The sequence below is a fragment of the Oncorhynchus nerka genome, unplaced genomic scaffold, assembly GCF_034236695.1.
Source record: "Oncorhynchus nerka isolate Pitt River unplaced genomic scaffold, Oner_Uvic_2.0 unplaced_scaffold_1119, whole genome shotgun sequence".
NCBI classification, from domain to species: domain Eukaryota; kingdom Metazoa; phylum Chordata; class Actinopteri; order Salmoniformes; family Salmonidae; genus Oncorhynchus; species Oncorhynchus nerka.
The window spans coordinates 27,501-35,943 of NW_027040206.1; the positions used below are offsets into that span (position 1 = coordinate 27,501).

General features: G+C 49.7%; 1 pseudogene; it reads right to left on the bottom strand.

Annotated features, from left to right (window-relative positions):
• LOC135570081 (chromosome transmission fidelity protein 18 homolog) overlaps positions 1–8,443 on the bottom strand; it is a 57,018-nt pseudogene that overhangs the window by 13,409 nt on the left and 35,166 nt on the right.

An 8,443-nucleotide genomic window follows, 5' to 3' on the forward strand; every position in this document is an offset into this window, starting at 1 on the left:
ACCAGCCTCAGAAATTACAGCCCAAATAAATGCTTCACGCAGTTCAAGTAACAGACACATCTCAACATCAACTGTTCAGAGGAGACTGCGTGAATCAGGCTTCCATGGTCGAATTGCTGCAAAGAAACCACTACTAAAGGACACCAATGATAAGAAGAGATTTGCTTGGACCAAGAAACACGAGCAATAGACATTAGACCGGTGGAAATCTGTCCTTTGGTCTGACGAGTCCAAATGAGAGATTTGTGGTTCCAACCGCTGTGTCTTTGTGAGACGCAGAGTAGGTGAACGGATGATCTCTGCATGTGTGGTTCCCACCGTGAAGCATGGAAGAGGAGGAGGTGTGATGGTGTGTGGTTCCAACCGTGAAGCACTGAGGAGGAGGTGGTGTGATGGTGTGTGGTTCCCACCGTGAAGCACTGAGGAGGAGGTGGTGTGATGGTGTGTGGTTCCCACCGTGAAGCACTGAGGAGGAGGTGGTGTGATGGTGTGTGGTTCCCACCGTGAAGCACTGAGGAGGAGGAGGTGTGATGGTATGTGGTTCCCACCGTGAAGCACTGAGGAGGAGGAGGTGTGATGGTGTGTGGTTCCCACCGTGAAGCACTGAGGAGGAGGTGGTGTGATGGTGTGTGGTTCCCACCGTGAAGCATGGAGGAGGAGGAGGTGTGATGGTGTGTGGTTCCCACCGTGAAGCACTGAGGAGGAGGAGGTGTGATGGTGTGTGGTTCCCACCGTGAAGCACTGAGGAGGAGGTGGTGTGATGGTGTGTGGTTCCCACCGTGAAGCACTGAGGAGGAGGTGGTGTGATGGTGTGTGGTTCCCACCGTGAAGCACTGAGGAGGAGGTGGTGTGATGGTGTGTGGTTCCCACCGTGAAGCACTGAGGAGGAGGTGGTGTGATGGTGTGTGGTTCCCACCGTGAAGCACTGAGGAGGAGGTGGTGTGATGGTGTGTGGTTCCCACCGTGAAGCACTGAGGAGGAGGAGGTGTGATGGTGTGTGGTTCCCACCGTGAAGCACTGAGGAGGAGGAGGTGTGATGGTGTGTGGTTCCCACCGTGAAGCATGGAAGAGGAGGTGTGATGGTGCTTTGCTGGTAACACTGTCAGTGATATATTTAAATTTCAAGGCACACTTAACCAACATGGCTACTAGAGCATTCTGCAGCGATATGCCATCTCATCTGGTTTGAGGGACTATTAGTGGGGCTATCATTTGTTTTTCAACAGGACAATGACCCAACACACCTCCAGGCTGTGTAAGGGCTATTTGACCAAGAAGGAGAGTGATGGAGTGCTGCATCAGATGACCTGGCCTCCACAATCACCCGACCTCAACCCAATTGAGATGGTTTGGGATGAGTTGGACCGCAGAGCGAAGGAAAAACAGCCAACAAGTGCTCAGCATATGTGGGAACTCCTTCAAGACTGTTGTAAAAGCATTCCTCATGAAGCTGGTTGAGAGAATTCCAAGGTTGTGCAAAGCTGTCATCAAAGCCAAGGGTGGTTACTACATGATTCCATATGTGTTATTTCATAGTTTTGATGTCTTCACTATTATTCAACATGAATGAGTAACTTTAGATTGGTACTGCATGTACACACACACACACACACACACACACACCTGTTGAGTCGCTCTGTTAGGCGCTGAGATTCCTCCACCACTTGGCGATGACGCTGCAGAAACAGTCAGAAACTGTCAGAAACAGTCAGCTCAGGCAGAAACAGTCAGCTCAGTCAGAAACAGTCAGCTCAGTCAGAAACAGTCAGCTCAGTCAGGCAGAAACAGTTAGCTCAGTCAGAAACCGTCAGAAACAGTCAGCTCAGGCAGACACAGTCAGACACAGTCAAAAGCAGTCAGACACAGTCAGAAACAGTCAGCTCAGTCAGCTCAGCCAGAAACAGTCAGCTCGGCCAGAAACAGTCAGCTCAGCCAGAAACAGACAGAAACAGTCAGCTCAGTCAGAAACAGTCAGCTCAGTCAGAAACAGTCAGCTCAGTCAGAAACAGTCAGAAACAGTCAGCTCAGTCAGAAACAGTCAGCTCTAGACTTTGGGAAGTGTGCGTGTGGACGTGTTTAAGGTGAAGGTTTAACTATACTTGACGACCAGAAGTAGAATAGTAAACAAACTAAAATTTAACAAACTGGGAACATTTTGTTGGTCCCCATAAGGTCAAATGCTGTTTCTAGGGGGTTAAGGGGTTAAGGTTAGGATTAGGTTAAGGGTTAGGAGCTAGGGTTAGGAGCTAGGGTTAGGAGCTAGGGTTAGGAGCTAGGGTTAGGAGCTAGGGTTACGTCTTTGGGTTAAGGTTAGGATTAGGTTAGGATTAGGAGCTAGGGTTAGGAGCTAGGGTTAGGAGCTAGGGTTAGGAGCTAGGGTTAGGAGCTAGGGTTAGGAGCTAGGGTTAGGAGCTAGGGTTACGTCTTTGGGTTAAGGTTAGGATTAGGTTAAGGGTTAGGAGCTAGGGTTAGGAGCTAGGGTTAGGAGCTAGGGTTAGGAGCTACGGTTAGGAGCTAGGGTTAGGAGCTAGGGTTACGTCTTTGGGTTAAGGTTAGGATTAGGTTAAGGGTTAGGAGCTAGGGTTAGGAGCTAGGGTTAGGAGCTAGGATTAGGAGCTAGGGTTAGGAGCTAGGGTTAGGAGCTAGGGTTAGGAGCTAGGGTTAGGAGCTAGGGTTAAGGTTAGGATTAGGTTAAGGGTTAGGAGCTAGGGTTAGGAGCTAGGGTTACATCTTTGGGTTAAGGTTAGGATTAGGTTAAGGGTTAGGAGCTAGGGTTAGGAGCTAGGGTTAGGAGCTAGGGTTACGTCTTTGGGTTAAGGTTAGGATTAGGTTAAGGGTTAGGAGCTAGGGTTAGGAGCTAGGGTTAGGAGCTAGGGTTAGGAGCAGGGTTAGGAGCTAGGGTTAGGAGCTAGGGTTAGGAGCTAGGGTTAAGGTTAGGATTAGGTTAAGGGTTAGGAGCTAGGGTTAGGAGCTAGGGTTAGGAGCTAGGGTTAGGAGCTAGGGTTAGGTCTTTGGGTTAAGGTTAGGATTAGGTTAAGGGTTAGGAGCTAGGGTTAGGAGCTAGGGTTAGGAGCTAGGGTTAGGAGCTAGGGTTACGTCTTTGGGTTAAGGTTAGGATTAGGTTAAGGGTTAGGAGCTAGGGTTAGGAGCTAGGGTTAGGAGCTAGGGTTAGGAGCTAGGGTTAGGAGCTAGGATTAGGAGCTAGGGTTAGGAGCTAGGGTTAGGAGCTAGGGTTAGGAGCTAGGGTTACGTCTTTGGGTTAAGGTTAGGATTAGGTTAAGGGTTAGGAGCTAGGGTTAGGAGCTAGGGTTAGGAGCTAGGTTTAGGAGCTAGGGTTAGGAGCTAGGGTTAGGAGCTAGGGTTAGGAGCTAGGGTTAGGAGCTAGGGATAGGAGCTAGGGTTAGGAGCTAGGGTTAGGAGCTAGGGTTAGGAGCTAGGGTTAGGAGCTAGGGTTACGTCTTTGGGTTAAGGTTAGGATTAGGTTAAGAGTACGTGTTAGGTTTACGGAAAATTAATTGTGTCCCTCCGCAAGGTTAGCTGTATGTGTGGGGGTGTACTCACCTTCTCGGCCACCTGTTCTCTCAGTACCTCGATGGGAACAGCCAGCAAACCCAATGCATTATGGGAGCTACGAAAAGCACTGGGGTCCACAGCCTAAAAGACACAGTAAATAAGGAGACAGAGAGAGGTGACTGAGGTCCTATAAGACAGAGAGAGAGGTGACTGGGGTCCTATAAGACAGAGAGAGGTGACTGGGGTCCTATAAGACAGAGAGAGAGGTGACTGGGGTCCTATAAGACAGTAAATAAGGGAGACAGAGAGAGGTGACTGGGGTCCTATAAGACAGAGAGAGGTGACTGGGGTCCTATAAGACAGAGAGAGAAGTGACTGGGGTCCTATAAGACAGAGAGAGGTGACTGGGGTCCTATAAGACAGAGAGAGAGGTGACTGGGGTCCTATAAGACAGAGAGAGGTGACTGGGGTCTATAAGACAGAGAGGTGACTGGGGTCCTATAAGACAGAGAGAGGTGACTGGGGTCCTATAAGACAGAGAGGTGACTGGGGTCCTATAAGACAGAGAGAGAGGTGACTGGGGTCTATAAGACAGAGAGAGAGGTGACTGGGGTCCTATAAGACAGAGAGGTGACTGGGGTCCTATAAGACAGAGAGGTGACTGGGGTCCTATAAGACAGTAAATAAGGGAGACAGAGAGAGAGGTGACTGGGGTCCTATAAGACAGAGAGAGAGGTGACTGGGGTCCTATAAGACAGAGAGAGGTGACTGGGGTCCTATAAGACAGAGAGAGGTGACTGGGGTCCTATAAGACAGAGAGAGGTGACTGGGGTCCTATAAGACAGTAAATAAGGGAGACAGAGAGAGGTGACTGGGGTCCTATAAGACAGAGAGAGGTGACTGGGGTCCTATAAGACAGAGAGAGGTGACTGGGGTCCTATAAGACAGTAAATAAGGGAGAGAGAGAGGTGACTGGGGTCCTATAAGACAGAGAGAGGTGACTGGGGTCCTATAAGACAGAGAGAGAGGTGACTGGGGTCCTATAAGACAGAGAGAGGTGACTGGGGTCCTATAAGACAGTAAATAAGGGAGACAGAGAGAGGTGACTGGGGTCCTATAAGACAGAGAGAGGTGATTGCTGGGGTCCTATAAGACAGAGAGAGGTGACTGGGGTCCTATAAGACAGAGAGAGGTGATTGGGGTCCTATAAGACAGAGAGAGGTGACTGGGGTCCTATAAGACAGAGAGAGAGGTGACTGGGGGTCCTATAAGACAGAGAGAGGTGACTGGGGTCTATAAGACAGAGAGAGAGGTGACTGGGGTCCTATAAGACAGAGAGAGGTGACTGGGGTCCTATAAGACAGAGAGAGGTGACTGGGGTCCTATAAGACAGAGAGAGGTGACTGGGGTCCTATAAGACAGAGAGGTGACTGGGGTCCTATAAGACAGAGAGAGAGGTGACTGGGGTCCTATAAGACAGAGAGAGAGGTGACTGGGGTCCCTATAAGACAGAGAGAGGTGACTGGGGTCCTATAAGACAGAGAGAGGTGACTGGGGGTCCTATAAGACAGAGAGGTGACTGGGGTCCTATAAGACAGAGAGAGGTGACTGGGGTCCTATAAGACAGAGAGAGAGGTGACTGGGGTCCTATAAGACAGAGAGAGGTGAGGTGACTGGGGTCCTATAAGACAGAGAGAGAGGTGACTGGGGTCCTATAAGACAGAGAGAGGTGACTGGGGTCCTATAAGACAGAGAGAGAGGTGACTGGGGTCCTATAAGACAGAGAGAGGTACTGGGGACATAAGAGAGAGAGGTGACTGGGGTCCTATAAGACAGAGAGAGGTGACTGGGGTCCTATAAGACAGAGAGAGGTGACTGGGGTCCTATAAGACAGAGAGAGAGGTGACTGGGGTCCTATAAGACAGAGAGAGGTGACTGGGGTCCTATAAGACAGAGAGAGGTGACTGGGGTCCTATAAGACAGAGAGAGGTGACTGGGGTCCTATAAGACAGAGAGAGGTGACTGGGGTCCTATAAGACAGAGAGAGAGGTGACTGGGGTCCTATAAGACAGAGAGAGGTGACTGGGGTCCTATAAGACAGAGAGAGAGGTGACTGGGGTCCTATAAGACAGAGAGAGGTGACTGGGGTCCTATAAGACAGAGAGAGAGGTGACTGGGGTCCTATAAGACAGAGAGAGAGGTGACTGGGGTCCTATAAGACAGAGAGAGAGGTGACTGGGGTCCTATAAGACAGAGAGAGGTGACTGGGGTCCTATAAGACAGAGAGGTGACTGGGGTCCTATAAGACAGAGAGAGGTGACTGGGGTCCTATAAGACAGAGAGAGGTGACTGGGGTCCTATAAGACAGAGAGAGAGGTGACTGGGGTCTATAAGACAGAGAGAGAGGTGACTGGGGTCTATAAGACAGAGAGAGGTGACTGGGGTCCTATAAGACAGAGAGAGGTGACTGGGGTCCTATAAGACAGAGAGAGAGGTGACTGGGGTCCTATAAGACAGAGAGAGGTGACTGGGGTCCTATAAGACAGAGAGAGGTGACTGGGGTCCTATAAGACAGAGAGAGGTGACTGGGGTCCTATAAGACAGAGAGAGAGGTGACTGGGGTCCTATAAGACAGAGAGAGAGGTGACTGGGGTCCTATAAGACAGAGAGAGAGGTGACTGGGGTCCTATAAGACAGAGAGAGAGGTGACTGGGGTCCTATAAGACAGAGAGAGAGGTGACTGGGGTCCTATAAGACAGAGAGGTGACTGGGGTCCTATAAGACAGAGAGAGAGGTGACTGGGGTCCTATAAGACAGAGAGAGGTGACTGGGGTCTATAAGACAGAGAGGTGACTGAGGTCCTATAAGACAGAGAGAGGTGACTGGGTCCTATAAGACAGAGAGAGGTGACTGGGGTCCTATAAGACAGAGAGAGAGGTGACTGGGGTCCTATAAGACAGAGAGAGAGGTGACTGGGGTCCTATAAGACAGTTAATAAGGGAGACAGAGAGAGGTGATTGGTGGGGTAAAAGCTCAGTGATTGGCTAAAAAGACGGAGAGAGAGAGGTTTCCTGTCTGGGGTCCCCCTATAAGACAGAGAGAGGTGACTGGGGACTCCTGGATAAGACTGATGTCCAAGATCACCGGGATGAGCTGGGGTCCTATAAGACAGTTAATAAACTTTGGGAGACAGAGAGGGGTGATTGGTGGATCAGGTAAACCTCAGTGATTGGCAATACCAACCAAGACATTGAAACCACCTTTGCACCAACCATCAGGTAACCACCTGTCTGTCGGAGGTCAATACCAACCATCAGACAGGGCCTGTCACGCTAGGGACGTCAATCCAACCATCAGGCCGGGACCTATCCAGGACAGTGACCATCGACGTAACCACCTATTGACTCTCAACCATCCAGACTCCTGGGCCTGAAGCCACTGATGTCCAAGATCAATACCAACCATCAGCAGGGCCTGAAACCACCTATTTAGGACATCAATACCAACCACACACAGGGCCTAACCACTATTGGGACACAATACCAACACAGACAGGGCCTGAAACACCAGTAACCACCTATTGGGACATCAATACCAACCATCACACAGGGCCTGAAACCACCTTTAGGACAGATCAATACCAACCATGTAATCAGATCAACACCAACCATCAGACAGTTCAATACCAATATTAACCACCTATTGGGACAGCCAATACCAACCATCAGACAGTAATCACCTATTGGGACAGATCAATACCAACCATCAGACAGGGCCTGAAACCACCTATTGGGACAGATCAATACCAACCATCAGACAGGGCCTGAAACCACCTATTGGGACAGATCAATACCAACCATCAGACAGTAACCACCTATTGGGACAGATCAATACCAACCATCAGACAGGGCCTGAAACCACCTATTGGGACAGATCAATACCAACTATATCAATACCAACCATCAGAGAGGGCCTGAAACCACCTATTGGGACAGATCAACACCAACCATCAGACAGGCCCTGAAACCACCTATTGGGACAGATCAATACCAACCATCAGACAGGGCCTGAAACCACCTATTGGGACAGATCAATACCAACCATCAGACGAGAAACCACCTATTGGGACAGATCAGCACACCAACCATCAGACAGCCTAACCACCTATTGGGACAGATCAACACCAACCATCAGACAGGGCCTGAAACCACCTATTGGGACAGATCAATACCAACCATCAGACAGTAATCACCTATTGGGACAGATCAACCATCAGACAGTAAACCATCAATACCAACCAGACAGGGCCTGAAACCACCTATTGGGACAGATCAATACCAACCATCAGACAGTAACCACCTATTGGGACAGATCAACACCAACCATCAGACAGGGCCTGAAACCACCTATTGGGACAGATCAATACCAACCATCAGACAGTAATCACCTATTGGGACAGATCAACACCAACCATCAGACAGGGCCTGAAACCACCAATTGGGACAGATCAATACCAACCATCAGACAGGGCCTAACCACCTATTGGGACAGATCAATACCAACCATCAGACAGGGCCTATTGGGACAGATCAAACCACCATCAGACAGGGCCAGAAACCACCTATTGGGACAGATCAATACCAACCATCAGACAGGGCCTGAAACCACCTATTGGGACAGATCAATACCAACCATCAGACAGGGCCTGAAACCACCTATTGGGACAGATCAATACCAACCATCAGACAGGGCCTGAAACCACCTATTGGGACAGATCAATACCAACCATCAGACAGAGGGCCTGAAACCACCTATTGGGACAGATCAATACCAACCATCAGACAGACCCTGAAACCACCTATTGGGACAGATCAATACCAACCATCAGACAGGGCCTGAAAACCACCTATTGGGACAGATCAATACCAAC